At 35.7% G+C, this 26,584-nt stretch overlaps 1 protein-coding gene across 5 annotated transcripts in view; it reads left to right on the top strand.

Moving 5' to 3' along the window:
* MARCHF1 (membrane associated ring-CH-type finger 1) overlaps window positions 1-26,584 on the top strand; it is a 231,833-nt gene that overhangs the window by 62,666 nt on the left and 142,583 nt on the right. For all 5 annotated transcript variants that reach the window (XM_082050949.1, XM_082050950.1, XM_082050946.1 and 2 more), the window contains one exon: window positions 11,990-12,068. The gene's annotated coding sequence lies outside the window, so the exon portion shown is untranslated. The remainder of the gene's footprint in view (window positions 1-11,989; window positions 12,069-26,584) is intronic.

Here is a 26,584-nt window from a genome sequence, read left to right as displayed (position 1 = left end):
GATTTGTTGGTAGGAGGAAATGTTTCATGAAGAAGTAGAATGGCTCCCTGTAGCTGTGTAAGGAATGAGGGTCTGTAATGGAGGACAGTATATGGGAGCAGGAAGGTGTGTGTGGTACTTCCTCATGTATTACTTCCACATGAGACCTTCCTGTGTATTGCTTGACAATTAAGTACTGTGAATTCTCAAGTTCATGAGCTATACAGAACTGAGTTTTCTTCAATTAAATATTAATTTAAATGCTAGGTGAATATTCTATTCACAAAGCATCAAAACAACATAAAAGGAGGTTACTGATGAGTAACATAACATTTAAATTGTAAACCAGTCTTCTCGTAAGTGTGAAGTATTAAATGAGAGGTAAAGCTGACTTCATAGAGAATTATAGACTTTGTGATTTTTTTTTTTTTCTTGCAGATTTTGAGTGAAATGCAATGTCTATTTTGTATAGTGAGTGAGGATGATTGGGATTGGGATTATCAAAAGGTAAAATTTACCAGGACTGGGAAAACAGCTGATACTTTGAAAAAATCTACACACTAAGATCCAAGTGATCACACTATGAAATAATTTTATTGAAAGACAACAGAGAAAACAAATCACAGAACACTTATTCCTATAAACCATCTTCCTTTATTAAATGATTTTTTTTAACAATTAGTTGAGTACTAATGGTATTGATGAATATGAAAACTGCTACTTTCAAAAGAACAATAAGACAATAGTGAAAATACAGTAGTTCAGTCACTCATAAAGTTGACACTATGCAACAACAAAGTAGATCATAACAAAATACTGTCTAGGCACATGAATTCTCAAGGTAGGAGAGAAACCTCAAATAGGTTCCGCATTTTACAGCCAGAGATGTTAGTTCTTAACAGAATCACAGAAGATTGATGTTGGAAGGGACCTCTGGATGTTATCCAGCACTCCTTCCTTGCTTACAACAGGGTCACGTAGTTTAGGTTACACAGGGCTGTGTCAAGTCATTTTTTTGAGCATACTCAAGGACAAAGACTCCACAAGCAGCCTGGATACCATTTTCCAGTGTTTGACAAACCTGGCAGGAAGAAAGATTTTTCAAATCTTTAACTGGAACTTCTGTATTTCAGTCTGTGCCCATAGCCCTGTGTCTTGTGACTGGGCACTCCTGGCAAGAGCCTGGGTCTGCTACCTACCCTTCTTCCCACCAGATAGTAAGATCCACCCATGGACAGGATTCCCCTCAGTCTTCTCTCCCCCATGCTGAATGCCCCCATGTCTCTCAGCCTGTCCTCAAACAACAGGTGCTCCAGTCCTTTAATCATCTTCATGGCACTTTACGGGACTTGCTTTAATATGCCTATGTCTTTCTTGTTCTGGGGAGCTCAGACAGAACTGGACCCAGCACTCCAGATGTTTCTTGCTTGTACTGAACAGATGCAATGGACTACCTCGACCTGCTAACAATGCCAGGCTGCTGTGGACTACCTTTGGTGGGAGGAGGGCACATTGCTGGCTCATGGTCAGCTTGTCCACCAGGACTCCCAGGTCCTTCTCTGCAAAGCTGCTTTCCAGCTAGTTGGCCCCTCAGCCTATACTAGTGTCTGGGGTTATTCCTTCACAAGTGCAAGACTTTTCATTTCCCTTTGTTGAACTTCATGAAGTTCCTGTTTGCTGATTTCTCCAGCCTGTAAAGGTCTGTGCAACACTTCGGTGTTTCAGCTACTTCTCTTAGTCTTGTATTATCTGTGTACTTGCTGAATGTGTGCTCTGTCCCACCTTACAAGTTACTCATGAGGATGTTAAAGAGTATTTGGTCTTGTATCAACACCGAGGGTTGCCTTTGGTCATTGACCTCTAGCTGGACTGGGTTGCTGCTGATCCACAGCCCTTTGAGCCTGACACTTTAGATCATTTTTAAACATTCATTGTTGATTTTGGGAGGAGTTCTTGATTGGTAGGAACTATTAGTGTGAGCAAGGATTTAAAATACATATACAAATGTGGCAGAATGAGCATAGAGACCAAAATATTTTGCAGAATGTGATAGTATGGTGTTAGCATACTTCACCTAAAAAGCCAATTGACAGAAGCAGAAACCTGGCTTCCTCTGTTCTGAGGCTTATGAGGAGTACTTGCATCTGTTTTATCTGGCACTAGACCATTCATTGATCTAGTGTGCTCTTGTTTTCATGCCAGGCCAGGGTAGGAAATGTTGGAAAGAGTAGACCCCTTCTAGTCGCTCTTTGTCTACATTGAAAAAAACAGAGATGAGGAGGCATAGCAGGGTCAGAGTCAAGAGAAGAGTGGCTTAAAAAAATTTGGCTGTAAATGGGTGAGAAAGATACCAAACATACTAAGTAGGGAAATAAATGCATGTATTGCAAAGTGCTGGGTTGCCATAGATGGCTTTTTATCATTGTTATTCTAAGGTTAAAACCAACATGCAATGTTCAAGTATATTCACATAAGAATACAGTTTTAAGAGACAAGGGACAAGGTGATGTTGCTCTGTGGATGAAATATCACAGGATTTCACAAGATTAATATGAAGGTAACGCTTTCACGCATAGTCATCCTTAGCGCTAACTGTTGAGTTAGTGATACTCTGTGACTAAAATTCTGATTTATAGATTGTATATATATACTAGTAAGTGGATGGATATGATGTTTTCACAACTTCATTGGATCTCTTTACCTGTATAGCGTTATATCAGCGTAATTCAGATATATTCTTGTCATCTTAACATGTTCTTTTTTGATTCAGGGAGTAGGAAAGACAAAAGAAAAACAAGGTGGCATGTAAAGCATCTGATCTGAGCAGAACAAATGGAATGGGGTGTAGTTTCATCTGATTTGTTAAAAGATGTATTTCAAATATTCATCTTTTTTTTTTTTTTTCCCGTGATGATAACATATTTGGAAGTTAGGACCGTTTCAATAATAATGCATGTGCTTTCATTTAAGTGAAAAGTTGGGAGAAGAGTTTTCTTTTGCATATTTGGAAACTTATAGCAGGGGCCTAAGGATCCAACACTTTGTTCAATGAACACAAAATCATTCCTACTTTTAGGAAATTCTGCTCCTTGGATAGATGCAATATGTACCTGTATTTTATATATCAATCAATAGACAGTAATCTGCATTACATGGAAGATTTTGGGCACAATTCAGATTTATTCCAAGTACAGTTCTTTATATTTGATATTCTATAAGAACAAGGCTGTGGGACCTCATGCAGCAATCCAGTATATCAAATATGTTCATTATGGGACAATAGTTAAGAATTCAGTGACTTATCTGACTTTTAGATTGTCATCACTATGATTTGTTTTTGTCATCCTTCAAGCTTAGGAGAATGATTGCTGTTTGTGTATCTAGTGCTTCTGATAGTTTTGTTTAAACTATGTGGGGTACATCAATCTATAAATGCTCTAGGAAGGCTCAAGTTCTCTTACTATGTTGTGTTTTAGGAATGTTTTAGGATTTTTCTTCATGCAATTTTACTGTAATTTGGAAAGAGAAACCTGCTTATAGCTGAATTACCTTCCTTATATAAAACCACTTGATTTATCATTAAAAGTATGTGTCAAAATTGTCAGAATGTAATTGATTAATTGATGAACCACACCATGGTTTCAGTTCCTGCACCTTCGTTCAGTTCCTATAGTTTCATTGTAGCTGAAAGTTTGCAGTTCAGCAAATAAAATACCCATCTTCAAAAAGAGACATTTGTTTGCATGTGCCTTGGCACCTGCCAGTCTTTTAGTGAAATTTCATGGCAAAATTTCTGCACAAATCTTGAAATATTTTGCAAACTCAAAGCCTCTGGGGATTTATCAAATGTGAGGTCATTACACTATGGCCATGTGAAACAGTAACTATGGCAACCACAGAGTATTGGAATGGAGGGTGAGGAGAGAAGGTTTTGTGAAAGAAATAATAGCCTCGGACATACAAAACATCCTCGCAGAGCCTCCTCAGATGCAGATATTATATTGATGTTCTATTTGTGTGAGGTTCTTTTGTTTCCTAATATCAAGGAAAATTAAACTTCCTGTGACTAGTCTTCTTCCAAGTTTATTTTAATTGGTACCACAGGTTTTAAAGAGAGTTTAGTCCTGTGTTCTCTCATAATTTAAAGCTTGTGGAATATACTTTGGCCTTTAAAAGCATTAGCACCTAGTATTTAATGTAGTGAAAACTGAAGCTATGAAAATATGTGGCTTAAAGTTTTGGTGTTTTCTCTTGTTTTGTTACGTAAATTAGAAAATATTAAAAGATCAGTAAGAAAAGGAAGGAACGATAGCTTTTTAATTTTGAAGAGTCTTTATGGAATAAATAGGTAAATGTAAAGTTACTTAAAAAGGCATATACAGAGGGATTGCTGTGCAATATTTTGATGTGAAGCCTGTAAGAACAGAAAATTACTGCTGTTTTTCAAGGTGTTCTAAGTTATAGTGTTTGCAAAAGCTCTCCTCAGATTTTGCAACACTTGCAAGTCTTCTGAGAGCACCTATGGCTATTTATACTGTATTAGATCTATGAGTTTTCTCATTTTTTTCCAGCTTTAGGTAATTCCTATTCACAGAGCTAGATTAATTTCTTGTGATTTTTTTTGTTTTTCCCCAACATTGCTGCTTCTCATTATGAGCCCTTTGTGGCAGTAAGACTGAGTGGCAAGATGAAAGTACCTGTATATCCTGCTCTCCTCTCCTGAAATTATAGTTCACAGACTGTACTGTCAATATAGATGGAATTCCTTTGTTCTCTAGCCTGAGTTCATGACATTGCAGAGTCATCACTAATGACAAAGGATTTTTTTTATTTTTTTTTAAGTAGTAAGGTTTGTGTCTTTGAGTATCTTATTGCTTAGGGCAAAATTGTATCTGGATCTCTAGTGTCTTGTCAAAATGTTCTAACTGTTAAGAACATCCCTGCCTTTTTCAATATGCTTCCTGTGTTTCAAAGTAGAGGTGAGCCTCCCTCTGTTTTTGCTTGAAAGACAGCACCAAGAGTATGTTGAAAAAAGCATTTTGTGCATCTTTCTTTGAGTGTTGAACTCTCAAAAGGGTTTGGGGCTATAATTGAGCTTTACACTGTGACTTCTAAAACGTGTTGCATTTTGGTTTAGATCAGGGACAAGCTTACGATCACGGAATCATTGGTCAAGTTAGGTGTAGAAACTATGATGACAAAATTTTGTCCTCTACCACAGTGACAGGAAGCATGACTTTTAATCCGTTCTTTTGTCATCCTTGTCATAAATATACATAGAGTGAGATCTTTGCCCTGCTGACGTTTATTGAGAGTTTTGCTACTAACTTCTGTGAAGTCAGGAAAAAGTAGGTTTAGATTCAGGTAACTCTCATGTGAATTTTTTTCTTCTATTGAGTGCAAGTATTATGTCATTTTTCAATTTTGATGGCCTCTTAAAAATAATCATGTGATCTTTCTTTACCCTATATGAACATGGCCTTGCCATTCAGTCTTGTTACTTGTTATAAAAGGGCAATAACAGAATAAGGAGCTAGGAAGCAGAAATAAAATACTTGTATGTATTCATTTTCTCATATTAGTGGGAATCCTCTCTTCCATCAGCCTGAATATTGGTACTTCTTACCGTGGCAGATATTTCACCTTTGAATCATGTTTGATTCTAATATAATGTAGAAGCAAATGGAAGTATAAAATCAAATCAGCAGAAGATGAACTAACAGTTAAACAGCTGAGGAGGCAGTGACAATTTTTAGTTAAGGAATGTGGTATCCAGTACAACAACTCAAGGAATTATTTATTTTTAAATTAGTAGATTGTGGAATATATTCCAACACTTTGCAGATTCCAGCTGTGGAATATATTCCAACTACTTGCAGAAAATGTAGCTCCTCTGAGTTGCCAAGTGTAATTCCTGGTAATTAGGATTTGAGCAAACACTGGCAATATAATATCATCAGCTTAGTTTACCTGTAACCAATGTCAGGATACAGGTTAAAGCTTATCCTAGTCTTCTGAAACATCTGCCCTCTTTCCATGTTGTCTACATGGAATAACTGAGACTAGGATTTTCCAATTCCTATGGATAGAATTCTTGTGCAGTAGAGATCCAACAGATTATTTGTAGTCTGTATTGTCGCACAAAAGATACTGAAGGAACAAAGGTGATTTTTATCTTTTGCATGGGCTTGTCCAAATTGCAGCACAAATCCTGGTCCCTCTTCCTTTCTCATACTTGCATCTTAGTCTGCTGTCAGAAAGAGAGTGAGATGTTGAGGTTGAAAGCTCATCTGTTGTGCTGTTTTGTGGATGGCCAGCTAGCCAGCAGCACTGACTGACTTAATGCAAATGAGAGCTAGTTTTGCTCTGAGATCTGGTTTGAGGTCGTATTGTGTCATTCCTGATGGTAGCCAAGTTTTAAAATTCATTTTGAATTTATCTCTTCTTGTCCTTTTAACCTTTTGGTTTCTTTTGCTGTTATGTGTAAAGCATAAATACGCAGAAATTGCTTTTAAAAGAAAAGCTTGTCACCAATAATCTTTTTCTTAATAATATTTTTTTTAATCTTTGGCTTTGATTTTATGGTAGTATTGAATCCCAGATTGAAACCAGCTAATGGATTTCACAGAGGAAAGGCATAGTTACTATGGCTACACAGCACCCTGAAAGCTTAAAAGGACAAAGGATAAATGAGTACGGTACTGGCTGCTTAGCCATTTCTAGAATAGATTCTAATAATTTAAAGGCTTTATATGCTTTCAGACCATGTCAGAAAAAGTGGGATGTTAGTACTTTAAGATTTTCTATTTTATTTTTAGTTCAGATCATTGCTTTTAAAGTAGCATATTTGAAAAATATTTTTCAAAACATCTTCTGATTTTAGCCAGTTTATTTCACATGTATGTATTGCATGTAATGAAATTGGCAATTACTGATCATTTTATCACTGATATTTTTACTATGGAATTTTAAAATGAGTAGAAATGTAATCTTCCGATGGACAAATAAACACAGAGTAATTGTGGTTTGATGAAAACTTGCAGTAATGTACTTTTTATAGCTTTCATTGTAGTTTTGGCTGGAATGTTTTTACCTTTGATTTTCTTATAAACCAATCTACATGTTTTAGACAAACATTTTATATAAAGAATAATAAAATACATGCATGGTTAGGTTCATAAAATTAAGGAACCGAATTACCAGGTTTAGCATCACCTTAGTGACTGATGGTAGAAGTGCTACTACCTGCCTTTGCTTGAGAAATAAAATGTGTTAGAAATCATAAACAGATCGCTCATCAACTCGAGGGCATATTTTAATGACCTGTTAAAAATAATACAGAATACAGTTTTTTAGAGTGCAATGATAAACTCCATCTATTGTTCACCGGAAATAGATAGAAGTTCTGTCTACTGATACTTGTAGGCAACGTACTTTGGGTAGTAGAAAATCAATAGGAAGGTAGCAGGTGAGCTTACAGTTGGTTTGTAAAGAGATAATTCATGTGCTCTTATTTCTACCTAAAAATATCAGAATTATAGTACAGCACTTCACCATATAGACTAGCAATCTAAACCAACCTGTTATTGTGGGAATTTCATCCTGCTGTTCATTGTGGATCTGAGGTTGCATAAATATATAGTAGTTCTTAAAGCAGGTCTAGGTCATAAACTACTATAAAGTAAAGTATGGTGGTGGAAAAGTAACCCAGAAGTTCTGATTACCTTTTAAATTTCTGCAGGGCCTGTTCCTAGCTGCTTCGGGTGGTTTTGGACAGACAAATATAAAATAGAGATATTGGACTTTGAAATTCAACATACCAGTTTTCCTAACTTAAGACAATTGTCTTTTGATTGACAGCTTGAACAACACTTCTGTTACAATTTCACACAGAACCATTGTGCTCAAGACTTAATACTTAGTGGTTTTTGTTTGTTTGTCTGGGTTTTTTTTTTTTTTTTGAGTGTTTACTTTGAGTTTTTCAGAAGACTTTCACTTGACAATGAATGCTGTAGGTTTCCACTGCTTCTTAAAATAGGGAGAAGGGGTTTTCAAGGTAGATTCTCAGGTAAAATATAAGTTACTTTCAGGACATCGCTGTTATTAGGTTTTTTTTATCTTGCATGAAAATGTATTGAAAATTTTTTCCTCCTATTTATATTTCTTCAATCACTGTAAACATGAGGATGAAAAAAATTAGACGGGCTACTAATGATCTGTAGGTGATGATATCTAGATGAATTTGTCCCATAGTAACCAGTCATTGTGGGCTTTTCATTCCAAAACTTATTTTCCAGCACAATGTAACCTTATTCTTTAAAACATTTATTGTGCATGATTTCTTTTTCTACATGCAACATAATGATTTTGAAATTTGAATCAAGTAAAAACTAGCGGTGGTTTTCTTATAACATGGATCTCTCACCTTTGCCTTAGATGGTTTCAATGTAATTCTGTCCAGAAATGAAATTATAAAACCAATAAAATAAATAATCCCATAATTAGGGGGTTTTATTAATGGATATTTGTTTCATTCATATGTGGGTTTTTTAAATTTTATTTTATGGATTGCTCCATTTATTTATTATTTTCTTAAGTACTGCAGTAAAAGATGCTGCTTGAAATTCAGGAGTGGATCGGTTAGAGGTGCTTCAACAGAAGACTGGGACTATGTGATATTTGATGTTGCCATGGGAAACTGCTTTGCAAGAGCATTTGCAGAGCAGATGGACCAAAATAAATAAAACAGATACAGGTATTGAATAGAGATTGTGTAATGTTCTGTGAAACAACAGGAAAATATGAACTCAAATCTATGTAACATAGTTATTTTTTCCTTTTTTTTAATGGGTATGCTGATAGCTTAATGTTCAGAAAGCAGTTCTTTAGAGCAAACTTGTTTTGTCTTCATTTAAATGAGATAGTATATTTTAGTAGTGTTTTATTTTATGCCATTGATAAACAACTGCGATATGAATACTTCAATTGTGAAGGTTTTCTATACATTTTAATTTTTCAACAAATCAAAGAAAATTTCAGGTTTATCTGCCTCATCTTCTGTGTTATGCAAAACCAGTAATGTCCTATCTTTATGCTGTACTCTACTACCATTTGGGCTAGCCTTGGAATTTACATCGAAGTATACAAACATTATGGAATGAAAAATCTTTGTGTTTCAGATGTCATGATCTTGTTACCTTAATATACTCTTGGCTGTTGAGAGATCTTTTGTAACCTTATACATGGTCTTTTTTACCTTGATTTAAAAAACAAAAATGACACATACCCACCCTGTTTAAGAACTAGAGTGCCTTTGTAATCATATGTTTGGCACAGAGGTTTGTTTCCTTAGCAACGTGAACACAAAAGATACCCGTATATACGTGCAACATGCCTTTGTAAGAGTACCTATGTAAAGAAATCCACTGTATGTTTCTTAAATGTGTATTCTTTGTTCTCCCTGGCAACAAATAAAATAGGCATGTGCTGTTTATTTTTTCTCTAAGGAAACAGGTAGAGAGTTTGAAATGTAATTTAGAGTCATATGTGTTCAACAACTCAAATTCAAACTTACAAAAAGAAAAAACTTCTGAAAAAATAAAAGCTTAATCTGCCTTCTTGAAGATGTATGATTTCAACTGCTGAAGAAAGCATTTTTTTTTTTCCCCCTAAGTAATATATTGACTGTAAAAAAATTTCTTTGGACTTTTAATCTACAATCTCAGTGTCCTTCTGTTCTTCAAAAGTTATAAAACTTGCTCCACAGGTTGTTTTCTCCACATACAGTGAAACAGTTCTTTGGGTCATGCTGCCATAAACCCGTGGATGCCCACATAACTGTCGGTGTTTTTCATTTAATATGAAATGTCATGAAATACCATAGCACTGAATACCATGCAGTCAAGTCACATTTTTAGAGAGCATGTTAACAGGTTTTGTTTTTTGGTTTAGTTTGGTTTTTTTTGAGTGATCAGAGTGATGTTTGTTTAAGTATATATTTTCATTATGAAACAAAATACATTTAATGTATTTGTTGTTAATCCATTTAAAACATCACATGTGAATAGCTGCCAGGAGTTATATGCTTGTGTAAATTCTACTTTTTCAGGGAGAACTGGGAGGAGGAATTATTGGGGAAAATGTTATGACTTCTACAATTAATTGGATTGGTGTAGCTGAATTTCTTCCATTGCTTTTAATCGGTGGTTCTAGTCTTGCCATTGATATCAGAGAGGCCAGAAGGCATGTTTGCATTCATTGGGATCAGGGTTACTATATGTTGCTAGCTTTCTGCTAATAACCTTTTCATGGCTTTTATATTATCTAGAGCACAGTGAGGTTGATGTATTTTTTTGCACATTTTGGAGAAGAGATTTCATGGGTGATTAATTAACCTCTTTTTAATTTATTTTAAGCAGAGACCAGTTAAATAAAATACTTTACAGAATCTCAGAATTGTTGAGGTTGAAAGGCACCTCTGGAGATTGTCCAACTCCCTGGGCAGAGCAGGGTCACCCAGAGCATATTCCCCAGGACTATGTCAGGTTGGGTTTTGAATATCTCCGTGGATGGAGCAACAACCTTAGGCCCTGTGCCATTGGTTAAACACCCTCACAGGAAAACAATTAACCATGACGTTTAAATGGGATTTCTTGTATTAAATTTATACCTGTTGCTTCTTGTCCTTTCTCTGGATACCACTGAGAAGAATCTGGTTCTGCCTTCCTTCCTCTGCCACCCATCAGATCCCATAAGATCCCTCTGAACCTTCTCTTCTCAAGACTTCCATAGCCTCTCCTCATACAAAAGATGCTCCAGTCCTTTAATTACTGTCGTGACCTTTTGCTGGACTTGCTCCGGACAGCCTATGCTTTGCTTCTACTAGAGGACCCACCATTCAGGATGGCTTACCAGTGTTGACTAGAGAGACAGGATCACCTCCCTCAGTCTGCTGGTGATGTTCTTCCTAATGCAGCCCAGGTTACTGTTGACAAAAATGTTTTTCCCCACTTAAGTGGATACCATTTCTGCTAAGCAATCCTCTGTCCTTGTACAGCATCCTGTGGTCATATAAAGACTAAAACCCATTGCCCACACCAACTGCAGAATAAATTGTTGAATTACAGGATCTGTCTACTCCTCACACCCTTCTGCCTTTCTTCTGCCATGTCCTTGACAGGCCCCCACACCTCATCATCATACCCCATGGCAATGTAGTCAATACTTGATGCTTTCCTGATTGGCCCTGCCATCATCATTGTTGCCCATATGGAAGAGCAGTAGAGGGTATTAGCCTACAGCAACCTTTCCACAATGTCTTGATCTGAGTCCCTGGCAAGCAGCAAACCTCCCTGGGCAACAGGTCGTGGTGGCAGCTGGGGGTCTCTGTCCCCCCAGCAGGGAGTTGCCCACTGCAAACACCCACTGTGTGCTCCTGCACACCTCTGGTTTGGGTGCTTTGCTGGGCAGAGCTTGTATCTGTTGACCTCAGAAGAAAACTCTTTTACTTAAATGTTTAATATGTTTTACTCTATGTTTTGCAAGCAGATGTGTGTAAAACCATTGCTAGTGAACAAATTACATATTTTAGCTTTTTTGTTGTTGTTTTATTAAGCTTTATTTATTCTTGAATGCTATTCTGTCAATGCCATACATTCAGCTGGCTACAAAAAAGCTTTTTCCCCTGGTGTGGCTGATAGAGGGAAAATCATGTACAGTTTTCCTGTGCTCAGGGAGATCAAGGATTAATCTTTAATCTCAAATCAATCTGAGAGTCTACAGAAAGATGAATCTGAACAAATGTCTGGTATAGGGTTTGATAAAGGTTATTAAAGACTCCCTTTCAAGTCTGGAAGTGTTGTTTTGGTTTGTACCATCTACAAGACACCAGCATTAAAATTTTTTCCAATGCTTGCTTCATAACGTGATTTAAGGCTACTAAGTTTAGGTTTACAATATTTCAACATGATATAGCTGGTTTCATGTGTGTCTTGTTTCTGTTTTTTTCTAGGCAATGAACCCAGGAAATAATGTGAAGGGCCATGTGAAGCTCTGTCATAGCAGGAATTTGCTAAAAGATTGTTTTACCTGTAAGTTGTTCTCTTTTTCTGTTGTCAAATGTTGCTATATCCATACTGCTGGGGAAAAAAAAAAAAAAAAGAGAAAAAAAGGAGGGTTTATTTTGGCATTTTGACTTTCAGCTTAATGGTGCAGAAAACCCTGCCAAGTGCCTTATGTTTAACACCTGCTATTATTAACATGCTATATTTTAGTGAAGTGCAAACAAACATTTTTCCTCTTCTGTTAAGGTTTTTAATCTAATGAGCAAGCTTTTCATGTTGTGTCATTATAGGTTATACATGCACTGTGATGAGTGCTAAACTGCAATAGCTTATTTTTTTCAGGAATTCTTTTAAAAGTGAATGAAAGGTAGAAAATGTCCAAACCTGTATCAGTATGAAACCTTTCCACTGAAAAATTCTTTAACAACGATTGCCTGTGCAGGTGCCTTCTGTGACTCAGACCTCTTCTGGATTAGGCATCTTTTTCCAGAGTTATTAAATAATACAGTAGTGCTCTTTATGGTTGTGCCACTTAGGGCAAAGAATTTTCTATGACCTATAGTGAAATAATTTAATTTTACATACATCGCATAACAAACCCCACTTAGGAATTTAAACTTTAGTTTTCATCTTGAGTCTAATTGTTTACATCAAAATATTTAAGCAAGTGAGAGAGATGAAATTGTCCTCCTAACAATACCGCAAGAAAAATATTAGAAGATCTGTTTTACACAAAGATCCAAAAGCATTAGATTGGCTGTTGATTTTGGCAGATTCATGTAGCTGAGAACAGAATTTAGAAGGTTTTAGTCCCAATCAAGAGTTATAATTTGAAAATAAACTATGAGATGGGGAAGAGAAAAGCTTTCTACCTAGGTATCATATATAAATATATATACCTTTAAGGAGACTTGGAGTTTACTAACTAGAATTTAAACAGTATATTAATTTTCTCCCTTGTAAAGATAATTATCCTAATTAATGAAACACCATGTAATTAGCAAGTTGCTGAAAACTGTGAGGGAGAAGGTACTAGTGAAGAGTGTTTCAAAACTGATAGCAGCTGTTTAATCCTTTAAATATAACTATTTCAGATTTTTTTCGTTATCTAGCACTCCTATACAGCAGCAACTCCTATACCTGGGCATCATAACTTGCAACCAAATGAAAACTTAAAAATGCTACTCTTCCACAATTCGAACTCTTTATGAACTCTCAAAAAATATTTTTATATTTATTTCTGGTGTTTTGTTTTTTGCTTTTTTTTTTTTTTTTTTTTTTTGTTTTTTGTTTTTTGTTTTTTGTTTGTTTTTTTGTTTTTTTGTTTTTTTCCCCAAAATTACTTCTTTGTCTTAGTATTTCTTTAACTATTCTGGTATAACTTGAGAGGTGTTGAAACAACCACAAAGTAAGTGCAGTTAAAAGAAAATCCATTAGAAATTAGACTCTTAGTTCTGCATTTTGTGTTGTAAAGTAAAACCTGAACACTGTTGTCTTCATTCTATTAATATTCACACAGTACTGGTGAATCTTCAGCCCTGTGCTATCTGAAGTGTCTTAAACTGACTCAGATGCTGAAGCTTTTCCTTGGGTTTTATCAAAGAATCTGGAGGGGATATTCCAGGATATTTCAAGGAAACTTTTATAATTAGTCAAGGAAGAGAGAAGAGACATGAGGCACTGCTACTCTGATAATACTGTCGTAATAACAGAATTTGTCAGATTTGTAGTATTATTTGGTAGGCTTAATTACTTAGCCGTAGTCAGGGAAGTGAACTTCCAGTATCATAAGAGTAGCCTTAAAAGACCCAAACAAACTGAAAAGAGGTACGATTGAGTTAGAACTGACTAATTTATTTTAACTTGGACTTCTCTTTCAATCACTCTGTTCATCTCTTCATGTCTCTCTGAGAAATACAAGTAATTTTTGTGTGTGCTTGGGTGTATCAGTTGTAGATATTTATATTCATTGAAGATACAACACCATTTGGGAAAAAAGTACAGACTTGGAAAAATCTTAAGTGAGAACATGGAGAAAAGTCTTTGACAGGATGCGAAAGTTGAGAACTGCATTGCACATTGAGCACTATGAAGCACCTATGTAGCCTCCCAAACAAAAAATGTGTTATTTGGAGTTCTGCAAATATGCTGATTTCCACCTGATTTTAATAGTGTGACTGTGTCTGAGGACAAAATAGCAGGAAATACTTTTGTTTGTTTGTTTTCTGATCTGAAGCCTGGTCAGAGAACCGGGAATAAGCGAGCATGCAGGCATATTTTCTTCCCTTGGCCTAAGAACTGATCCCATACCTACTCCTCCCAAGTGCCAGTGAACCTCTTTCTGGTGTGTGATATAAACAAATGTTCACATACATGTGATACTAATGGAACATAGGCATTAATAACTTACATCAGAGGTACCATAGTCCTAAACTTCATTGTCAACATTTTTCCTGCTATGCAAAGCATTCTTCTCTAGGTGGAACTTCAGTTTCGCAGAAGCATTAAAGACAGTTGTGCACTTGATTTAGAAGACCTACATGTGGTACCTCTCTTATATGGAGTAGCAGGTTGCTTTGAAGCCCAGGAATTTGAGAATTACAGTGGGCTAAAAAACCTGTCTGTACTCCTTAAAGAGATTCACATGGGCCAAGAAACTGTCCTGCTTTGTAGGAAGTGCAGGCTTCAACCTGTTTTTCCTAAGCCTGTTGCTCCAGAAAGATGGTGGTCTGCCACTGGTCCTTACCACTAGTGGACATTCATGCATTTTTAATCTGCACTTGAGTTGTTTGTGCTGTCTGATGCCCTGGCAAGAGTGAGCAAAGGTTCTGCTCTGTGACTTTGCCAATACACTGACTTTATATACTTTTTTGCATCTGGATCATATGCAGTGGCATTAGAGAGAGAAGGATGTACTTTTGCCTATAGTATACCTGTATTGACATGCTGTCAGGACATTAATTTCTTGTTTATTTGTGCAATTTTGACCATAGGCAGTTGAAAATACTAAGGATATAGTTGACAATTTCTGCAGACAGTTCTTATGGGATAGTCTGAACAAGAAGAAGCTTGTAAGCACTGATTAGATAAACATAATAACAGTTTTATAAGATTTATATCAGTCAATATAGATTTTTTATAAGCATTGAGCATACTGTTTTTCATTAAGTCTGCCTATATTGGCAGAATGCTTCAGAGAGAAGTACTGAGAAGAGGAGGTTAAAAGGTTATAGAGACTGATTGTTGATTTAATAAGGGCCTAATAAAAGAAGTATTAAAGTAATTTCTGTTTTGAATAACTTCTGACTGGTACTATATTCAGGCTAGAAGGAATAGCATGCCTTATTCAACCAATTAATTTTGCTTGGACAACTGTAGGCAAGCAATTCTGGTTCTGTTTTCTTTGAATTCTCTTTTGAGTTGGCTGCCAATAAGTTAATGAAGCTATGGCAGCAGTCTTTATTTTCGCAGATAACTGGACTGGCTTATTTAAAGTCCTCCTATAGACATCTATATTTAGTGCTTAATCTACTCACTTCTTGTTAAGGAAATGGGAGACAGTATCAGAGAGGCATGTCTCAAAGCACCATATATGCAGCTTCCTACTGAAGGCTGCAATTGATTTTATAATTCACATATTCATACTGTTACAACAGAAAAGACAACATGAGGAGAAAAAAAGGATGCTATTATTATTATTATTATATATTCTGATGACAAGTTGCTATGAGAGAGAGAAATCTAACATTTTTAAACCATGAAATATTTCCAACTTACTTGTCTCAAGTCTTTTTGCTAGAAATAATTCCATGCTGTTAATTGTGATATTGATTAAAGTATTTCTGTTTACATGTGATGTATCTGGTAGTATTCCAAATAAATAAATCAGTATTGTAAAATTGGCTGTCACAATACACAGACAAGTAACTATATAACATATTGAGATTTATAGATTGTGGTGGCAGTTATTTCATTATGATCAGTTTTGTAATTGTTATGCTTTTCCTTCCAAAAGGAATTTGTATGTATAATTTCTATTAATGTTAGCAATAAGAAAGCAAATCTTTTTCTGTCTCTTTCACCATCAAAATAACATTTTTGTCCTGTGCTTTCAAAATATCAAATCTTTATGTATCTTAATATGTTCTATATAAAATAAGTAGTAGCATAAATGCTACTTCTAAATGTAAAAGCACAACAATTTCTAAATATGGTAGTCATTCATTTTGTCAGAAATGTAGTAGCACAAATCTACTGTTTACATAGACAAAACAGTAAATTATTCCTCTTTATGAAAGGTCTGTTTGCTGGTGCATGGTGACAAGCATTCATAATTTTCTCTGAATACTTCTCTTGCTGGATCTTTGGAGCACTTAGCTTTTCCCCTCTATTCTTCTCATGCACTCTGAAAAAAGTTTTGAAATACCTTCTCTTGATTCCACTGAGAATACATGGTTGGGACACTTATTTGGAGATCCCGATAAGTGTAGCAAAAGGTGACACTAAGCCAGTTGAAAAGCATAAACACACCCCCAAAATCAGTAGCAAAAATGTTAATTATTTAAATAGAAACAGGTGAATAATAACACAGATTTATTTTTTTTTTTTTAGAAGATTCTGTGACCTAAGGGCATATTAATTTCCAAGACTGTCTTGCACTGCTCTAAGTCAGGTTTCAGTGATCACTGGAGTTGAATCTTCCTCTGTTTTCCCCAATGCTTTCCTTTTGTCTTTCTGAACTGAACTCAGACTTCAACATTAATCTCATATGTTACCTGGCACATGTTTTTGTGTCAGCTGCTATGAATATATTCTGGCGAATACAAGTTTTAATTTTAGTATTTTTGCACACTCTAAGCATCTTCCTTATCAAAAGCTACTACAAAACTATCTTGTAGAGTAAGGAGGACAGAATTATTGTGAAGGTCTTTCTTCTTTTGCTTCATTACTTATTATGTAGAATTTTTAAAATAAAGGATGTACTGAAGAATATAAATCAATATATCTGAACTGATGACACTAATAAATACAACAGCTGTCCCTGGTGTTGTTTGTTAATTTACTTTGCTGAGGTATAATTTCATGCCTTGTTAAAATCAGACAGACAAAGTGATGATTTGCTGAAGGTGAAATGAGAGGACTTCTGTGTTTTTAAAAATGTATAATACCAAATTTCCTCTAGTAGTACTAAAAGCAGTGGTCAGGAAAAAATGTCATGTAAGTTAAATGTGATGACACAGGAAAGAATGTCAATGTAACTAAACTGAAATGTTGTATCCTTTGGGGTCAGTATGCAGCTAATGTTTTGCTCTAGGTATAAACTTCCTAAATCTCAGATAGTGTCAGAATGCAACATGTAGATATCAAAACGCAGCATTCACAAGTCACCAGATATGGTTTCATTAGCTGCTGAATGTAAGGGAAGCCAGAGAATTGTGCAGACTGCCTTGGAAATTAAGAGGTTGACAGCTAATCATGGAACAAGCAATGCCAAATCTGAAAAAGTGCTGTTGGGGAAAAAAAAAAAAATATGCAAATAAAAGAAAAAAATTATAGGAAAGAATTCTCAGGAATTGTAGGTACTCTATTTTGATGAATAAAAAAAAAATAAATTGAGGTCCAGTGGGAGAGGAGGAAGAAATAGTAAAAGCAGTGAGTACTGCTGGCTAATAATGTTTATTTTTAAATTTTTGTTTGGTCTAATGTTTTTCAAATTCAACAGAAAACAACTTCTTAATTTATTTTCAGCGTTGTGAAAATATACATGAATTAATTCTGTAATGCTTTTTTACCATTAATAAGTTTCTGGCTAATTATCTGTTGGTTTACAGAATGTATGGGTAGGTATTATAAATGATTTGGTTCCCTCATGGTGTGGTTATAGTATATGCTTCCAAATTATGCAGCAAGATTTGGCTTTACAGCCTCCCTCAGACTGAGCTTGCATTGCTCCCTCTTGAGGTGACCATCTTGACTGTGCTACAGAAGTAGTTTGGAAGGGAGGGACTGAGTACTATTATATAGCTGGTCATTTGTATTTCACTTGCTTATTCCACTTGTCAGATATTACTCCATAATTAGTCCATTGACAGGAAGGGTACCTGGAATTAAGAGCCAGTGAAAATTGTTTTGCTGAGTCTGTTTGCAAATAGTTGTTTGTTCTGCAAACAAGATTAACACACTTTAAAGCAAGAGTCATCATGGTCTTAGAAGTGCAAAGAGAATTGTCTTTAGCTTAATTCACATGACTTAACAGGTACAGCAATTTTGTGTGAGATAAGGTATTGTTATGCTATGGCTACATCTCATACTACCTGGCTTGGGGCAAAAAACTCTCGTTTCAACTTACCAACAGATAAAGGGTGCAGCTTCTGTACTGAGAATTTGTGCAGTGTAGAGGGATTGTATTGTCATAGAGATGCAAGAGGTGGAACAAGACCTCCAGAATGCTCACACAAGACATTGACCTCTGTACAGCTGCATAATGACCTTGTTTTGACCCAATGAAAGCTGAACACTCCTGAGAAACCTCATACTGGTAGAGAAGCAATTTAGAATTTATTTCTTCATGTAGCCTAGAAGCTGATGTATCACTGAGCATTGTGTCTCCCTCCTCTAAAGGCAGGTTTAAGGGTGACCATCTCAGAAAATGGCATTCCGCAGGGTCACTCTTGCTGTAGTCTGCTGATACAGTCTGGGGGACTGTAATGATTGTGGCTCTCTGTGCCTTCCACACAGCTAGACAGGATAATTAGGATTATTTATTTAAGTAATGGACCAAAGACAGCATTGTTCCTATAGGCTGATTCATGCAAGAATGTTGTAAGAATTCTCTATTTCTGCTGCCACTCCAGTAGTTTCCTGGAAAAATAGTACGAGCTCTTGGCTCTAAACTTGAATGAGAGGCAAATTCATACTTCAATAATTATTTTGATTGCAGTTTATTGTTGGTAGTCTATTTCAGATAAACCTACGCTATATGAATCATAAGAAATTACTAGCTAGAACACAGAGTTTTAATGTCAGGAGGTGCTTTTGCTCCACAAATAACTACTTCTCCATTAATGTCAGCTCTATGTAGCTGTAAATTTTTTTTACCTTTTTATTTATTTTTAATCATGTGTGCATTGTAAGAGCATTGCCTTTCAACTATGCAGTAATCTCTGATAGGTTACTTGTATTTATAGATTTTGTATGACTTTTTTACTCCTCAGGCTTTAATATACCCTTTTTATACAGGCCTTGCTTTGTTAGTAGTTTCAAAGTGACGATGACTATAAGCAGAAGGCTTATTTAAGCAGAAAATAAACTAAAGAATATCAGGAATGACTGTCAAACTGACAGGAGGGCAGTAGGAATACTGATATGTTTCCTGTGTGTGTTTCTATTTTTGTGATCAATCACAGTAAGAAGTCAATAATCCAAAAGTAAGTGAGAGCAAAACTTGTCTGTGCTGCTCTCTGCAGCTCTTTGTTAACTAGGAGCTAGGAAGTATGAGCAGCTTGTGGGTTTTTTTGCTTGACTAGCCCAGCAGTGTACATAGTCTATATTATACAGAGCTCTGTAGAGGATCTTAAGGAAAACAAGGTTTTGTGCATTATTACTGCCTTCCATTATCAGCATTGCATAGCTGTTGGAGGTGCAATTCTGGGCCTTTCCAGGTTCAATTATCTTGTAGTTACTGGTAAAATTGGAAAAATATTGCTGATAGGTGGTATTTGTGTGTTTAAATAGCTAAGGTAAATAGTTACAACTAAAAACTGTAGTTTAAATATGGCTTGAATTTCTAGCAGGTATAGCCTGCAACATTCCTTGGTCATCTTGCCTTCTAGCTGGGAAGATGGCTGGATGACAGTTATTGCTCCCTGCCTTGTCGGTATGTGAGGGGTCCCTGCCAAGGCATGTACCATGTGCACGGGTAGGAGAGGAATGATGGGTCTCATGAAGGGTCTCATGGAGGGATATCTGGGAACTGTTACTAAGTGCTGTAGTACACAAAGATCATATATACTTTAAACCCTCACCTGGAATGCTTAGTGTCCTGAGGGCTAACTCTAGCAGCTTTTAGAATGAATACCACTGAAAAAATTTAAACTACAGTGACATGAATCCTAAAGATCCACCTTCATTGTCACTTGGACAAGATCATGTAGACTGCCTTCACAGGCCTTGAAGAGACAAACACCTATGTATACACAGTTTCAGAGAGTTAAGGTTTAGAAGTATTACTAGTATACCCTACTTGCAGGTGGTGCCTGATGTCCTTTGACCAGATGAACTGGACTCCAGGATTAGCTAGATGACATGTACACATCTTTGTATAAATTTGGAAGGTGCTCTTCCCAGAATGTTTTGCAGCATTCATTCAAGAATGCCTGCTGAAATCTTCCATTGATAAACTCTTTTCTGCAAAATGTCTAGAAAGTTAACTCCTGAGGCTTAGTTAGTGCCGACTGATGGATGTTAATGTCACTGAGTATGAAATTTGGTTTAACAGAGGAGAGTAGTTGCTTTGGAGTATAGACTCTGCACACTTTAAGTGGCTAAGGTTAGATGGTGTACATACATTTCTACTCTACCCTGTGTATATCAGTCAAGGAAAGAGGATTGCAACCTATTGCACAGGTCACAGTAGTGCACATGCTAAAGCAGCAGGTCAGATTATTTATAATGTCTCAGTTTGGCTCAATTGACATTAGAGGACAGGAAGATCCTGAAATGATCCTTACAACCTTTGTTTCCTTGCTGTTTCCATCAGGAGTGTATTGTGGTTTCACCAGATCTGAGCACCTGGCTCCCCTCTACTCAAACATAAAAACCCCTGAGGAGGGAGAACAGCTGAGTCTTCTCCTGATAATGGAGAAGGAGCACAGCTGTGACACTTGAAGGTTAGAGCTTAAGGGATGCTGTAAAGTGCCTCTGTCCTCACACATACTGACTTGGAAATAGAAGTATGTGTGTGATGTAGTGGAACTGGTTTTGTGCAAGATGCTGTAATGAAGACCTTTACTGAGAGCTGACAAAATGTAACTGGATTGGTCACAAAGAAAAGTTGAAAGCTGATGTTCAGTTTTCAAGATAGGAAAAATAAAAATGAAAGCAGATTTTTCTGACACTAGACTGACTGCGAATTTTGTTCTGGAAGAAATTGTTTGTATTTTCTTTTAAATCATGTTTTTGACATTTTTCTTCCTAAGCAAATCACAGTCTGTTTAAATGGAGCTCAATATACAAAACAGAGAAGACCTATGCATAAGCAGAATTATAATGAAACAGATATAAAAGGGAGACACTCCCCCCCTCTTTTTTTTTTTTTCTGGAAAAATTCTCTAAATTACAGGGTTTTTTAAAATAGTCCTCATAAAGCAATTTTCAAAGATGTCACCATGAGTAATAATTTTATTATATTTGAGATATACATTTAAGTACAGCTATAATAATAATACTAATGTTATTATGAAGGGAATGATGCCTTGTTAAACACTTTGAAGCAGACAGATGTGAACCCACTTGGAGAGATGTGTCATAACCAGTAAAAATTAAAAATTATTTTATTAGCTCTTACAAGTCTCACCTGAGACACAAATTTGGATTTTGCTAGTATATCCTAGAAATTCTTCTTTTGACAAAATGTCTAGTAATTTTGTGATTATTAATGTTATTGTGGCCTTAACTATAACCTGAAACTGAATTCTTTGCTCTAATTTTATGCTTTATGAGAATTCAATACTTTTACAATTTATTAATTTTCTTCCTTCCAGTTTCCTTTAATAAGCCCTTGCTTTCTGTCCTGACAAAGTTCTTAAACTACTTTTTCTGTGTTTTTTTCATTACTCTATTAATTTTTGTTCTTCATCAGCCCTCTTCTCCGATTAAGCGACCTGTCCTTTTCATCTGTGTTTCTGAAGATGGAAGCTTTGTAGATTCTATACCATTTAAGTGAGTCTAATGGGGTGGGAGCACCACAGTGAACATTTATGACCCTGTGGCAACTGTCTCTGTGAAGCTGTGACAGTTTCCTCAAAAAAAGCAGGGAACGAGCATACGATTTTTTTTTTCTCTACTTTTCTTAGCATAATTTTTGCCCATTCATCCTCCCAAGTCTCCCTTCCATTTGTTCGTTATAAAAAGCTTTGATTTGATCCTAATAGTTTGTACCTATAATATGCTTACTTTATGTTAGAATGAATCGTAGCAATAGTGTCTCTTGTTTGTTATGATAAAAATACCGCAACACCCGTGCTTGGTTGTATTCACGATTAATTGTGGTGTCTGAAGACAGAAGTTGAACACTGTTATTATTACAAGAAGTAGGAGGTGGGAAGAGTTATGAAGGTTGCTTAAAATAAGTGAATATATTCTCCTTTTGTAATTTTTGACAAAATATGTCTGTTTATATTGATATTGCCTAAAAATTCTTATTTTAATTAGACCAGGTTTCTAATTTTCTAGATGTGACATGCATATAAAAACATGCCCTTTTCCAGAAGGAGTGCCTACTGCTTAAATATACAAAAAAAACATGTGTTGAAAATAAGGTTTTACAGTTGTAGCATTTTCTTTAAACATTACTTATTTCCACTGTCTTTTAGCACTTTTGTCCCCATCGAATGTTTCTTTAAAAGCAGCTGACAAGAGAAGTTGTAATGAAGTGTCAGTTCACTGCAAAAAATAGTGAATATTGGTTAAATGAAGAAATCTCAACCATAACTGAACAGACAGCATACAAAGGCAGTCGGTCATACATGCGTCATACTCAGAGTCATCCGGTGGGTTGAGTAAACCAGGCTGTGTAATTCAGAGGAGGCCCCCCCCAGCTTTTTGTTACTCATGTACCACCAGGGACTCATGCTCAGAGAACAGTTTCAACACTCTGCTAAAGCAAACATTTCCAAAAATTGCAACTGTAGGGCACTTGATCTAAAAACAGATTTGTACCTGCTATTAATTGGATCCAGGGGTGAACTTCGTAGCATGCAGCGGAAAGGGAAAATTTTATCTTTGCATCACGATTGTAATAAAACTCTTGACCCAGTGCCACTAATAGCTGTGGCTTAGTTGGCACAATTTTGTAGCTTTTTTAAGCTGGTAGGGCAGCAACAACTCACTGTTTCATTCTTAGCTGGGTAATAGGAGAGAGCAAAGCTACTTCATTAATTGCCTTGTCTTTCACAGACACCAGCTTTTTAGTCTTTCTGGTAAATGTGTGTTACTGTATTGTTATTATAGTTCTTATTGTCTGTTGTGTCACTTCAGTTTTCTCTAGTATTCATGAGGGAAAATCATCTAGCAAGGACTCATGTTTTCACTACATTTTCTATCCAAGATGAGAATTTCAGTGGGATAAGAGAGCTATGGCTTTTCATTTAAGTTGATTCAAGTTTACTGCTTATGCTGGAAAAAGCCAGTGGGAGGAGATTTAGGTAATAAAATATCTTGTTTAGTCTGAGTAATACTGGAGGAGGTGAGCGAGAGGCAACTAGGAGAAAGCTCTATCATCTCTTTATGAGACAGAATATTATTTTGAGGTAAATGATCCTTAAAATATTTAAATTTATGAAGTATTTATCAGTCTATGATATTAGGAAAAGTGGTAATTAGAACAAGATGTGCCTCATTACATTTTGTGAAAGTTTAAAGGTGCAGGCTTTGTTTAAGGTGCTTCGAGACTTGTCCCTCTGGGAAACATGGAAATATTATGTGTGCATCCTTTCCTGAAGGAGTTTAACAGTACTTCCCCTCAGCTAATGTTTGGCTTAACCAGAGATCTTGCAAACTCTAGCAAATGTTCAGTTTTGGCTTCAGAAGTTTTGTGTTTGCCTGCTTGTTGGTTCGTAGGGTTTTTTGTTTGTTTGTTCATTGGTTTGGGGTTTTGTTTGTTTTCAGATGTATTTTGACCTAAGTGGTTTATTGCTGTCATGAAACATGTTTGATATCTATTGTTTTGTTGTTTTTTTTTTAATATGTTTTTTTTTTATAAAACCAAAATTTCACTGAATTATGTTTGAAGAAAACCAAGGACAAATCAATAAAATCTTTCAAAGATGTTCAGTGTAGGTTAAATCCATCAGTAAGTGAAAAGGATACAGTTTTCAAATACAGTTGTCATGGATTTTCCAAGGAATTTGGTGCCAAATTGCCTTTGAAATTTAGCAGGCACAAGGTTTTTAACTTATTTAAACTCATCAGAAAATTGAAAGCCTGTTCTCAGTTTCAGGCACTAAATATGTAGTACACAAAGTAAAAAACCAAACCTCATAAACAATGAAGTCAGCCTTTTCCTTTTTTTTTTACTTTGCAGCTAGCATTTGTTTCTAATGTGCCCATTAAATTGATGTGGTGTAGTTGAGTAGTAATATTGTTCAAAGTCTTCTATTTTTTCCTAGTTCTATCCATTTTGACATTTTTTTTCAGCTGCTTTATAACTGTTTGTTTCATTTTTGTAATTTAGTAGCATTTACTTCAAAGTATCTGTTGGATTTCCTCATGCAGGTTCAAATAGTTTTCCACTGGTATATTAAACGGTTTTAAAATACCACCAATGTATATGCCTAGTCACCAAAACCAATATTTTTGTTCATTGAAGAAACAAGTTTTTCACACGTTAGCTGGAGTCTGTGTGCTATGGTCTGATATCTGCATAAACTGAAATGGATGCCAACCTTGTGTTTTGCCACACTGAGTATCTTAATGATAATGAAGATATATATTCCCCGCTTGCAATGTTTATTACTAGAAAAAGTAAACTTATGCTGTAAATGCTTTTGAAATGTGCAGCTTTTCATAGTTCCCCACTGAAAAAAGTTTCTTAAGGGAGAAAAAAAAGTTAGACTCAGAATTCAAATACAAATGACAATTTCCTGTTACATCATTTTCAACCTGCGTACTCACCCAGTGGCAGCATGTTTTCGAGGATGGTCCTTTGCTGTGTAAGAAGCATGGGGTGCTTGTGCCCAGGCTGTGGTTTTGCTTATGTCTTCAACAGTAGCTGTTCAAGTTCAGAAGTGGATAGAGGGGAGAGATTCACATCTTGGAGGTGTTACAGTGTATTCCTGACTTTCAGAGCTGAGGTACCTACGTTGCTCAGAGAATGAGAAATGAGACTTGCAATCTGAATTGTGCAAGCAATTAATATACTTTGCAGTCCTACAATAAAATAAGCTAATATTCTCTGATTATCATGTGGAGATGCAACAAGCCTCATAAATATCGAGTTGCCAAGTTGCTGATTAGCTCTGGTATTAGGATGATGAGAAACACATAAGCTATTGGACAGCAATCTTATTTTCATAAAGCTGAGATTTATAAAGGTGGATTTTCTCTTGCAGAGTATAAATGGTGTGTGAACTGTTGCTAGTGTTTAGAAGTCATTCTTATGCTGTGTTTTGAAGAGCTATACAATTCAGGCTTCCATATATATATATACCAATATACATATGGAATATTTATGTTCTGTATATGTTTTGTTCATATGCTGACTTCTGAACAGGGATGAATTTTAACCTGTAGTGAAAACACATGAAGAAAACTGTTGTAAGAGTTAAGTGTCTTCTGTCCTTTTGGTAGCTACTGATTATATACCAATCAGAGGCTTTAAAGGCTTTAATAAATGTTATTTTACATCCCAGGTTCCCAGAGAATCTTATAATTGTTCTGTTGTAAAAATGCGTGTGATAATTGCTAATGTGGTAAGACACTCATCAATATAAAGTAAACTTTTTATCAGTATGTGATGTGAAGAAACTGGTTAGCTTTATGGCATGGGGATGAGGTGGGAGGAAGTAACAAGTCTTATTTCAATACTGAGAATTTTTTTTTTTTTTTTTAGCTGTTTAAAGCAGGAGATTGGCAAATCTGACCCTTTTAATTCAGGTTCTTAGTAACCTCTTGTGATTCTATTAAAATGCAGTTATTTACTGAAAAAAACTAGAAAAAAACTTACGTCTGAAAATATTCTTGGGAACGATGACTTCAGAAAGTGTACTGGAGAGCAATTGTAAGTTTTTTTCCTGATTTTTGTTGATTGATATGGACAAATGATGAAAAATTGTAACCACCAAAGGTGAAATGGCTGTGTGGAGAACCTTGTTACTCTGAAGTGCTTAGTCAAACTTAAAGGAACTGTAACTAGGATTAGGTCTTCTCAGGTTGGATTTTCTTCCAGTGCTTAAGTATTGGTGTGATTATAAAGCAAAGTGCTTCTCATAGTATCCTCACAGTGTACAGGAGTTCACTATAAAACTTACTCTTTTATGTGGCATTGAAGACAATTCAGGTTTTTTATTGAAGCTTGAAAGGACAGATAAATGGAATAGCACATTACGTTTAATCTTATCTTCCAAAGCAAAGCATCCAGACAGAAGTAAGATTACAGTATAATCAAATTAATCTTGCAATGTTTAGAAAGCTGGCAATGGGTAACACAAAGAAATACATGACTTAAATCTGTAGTAGAGTTGTGTTAATTGGGAACGAATATTTAAGGTACATAATCTGTAGAAATACATAGAGTTGCAATGATTTGCTTGGGTGTTTATGTTGAA

This window comes from Streptopelia decaocto (genome assembly GCF_964273445.1).
Source record: "Streptopelia decaocto genome assembly, chromosome: 4".
Lineage (NCBI taxonomy): Eukaryota > Metazoa > Chordata > Aves > Columbiformes > Columbidae > Streptopelia > Streptopelia decaocto.
This window is presented reverse-complemented; position numbering and strand designations above follow the sequence as displayed.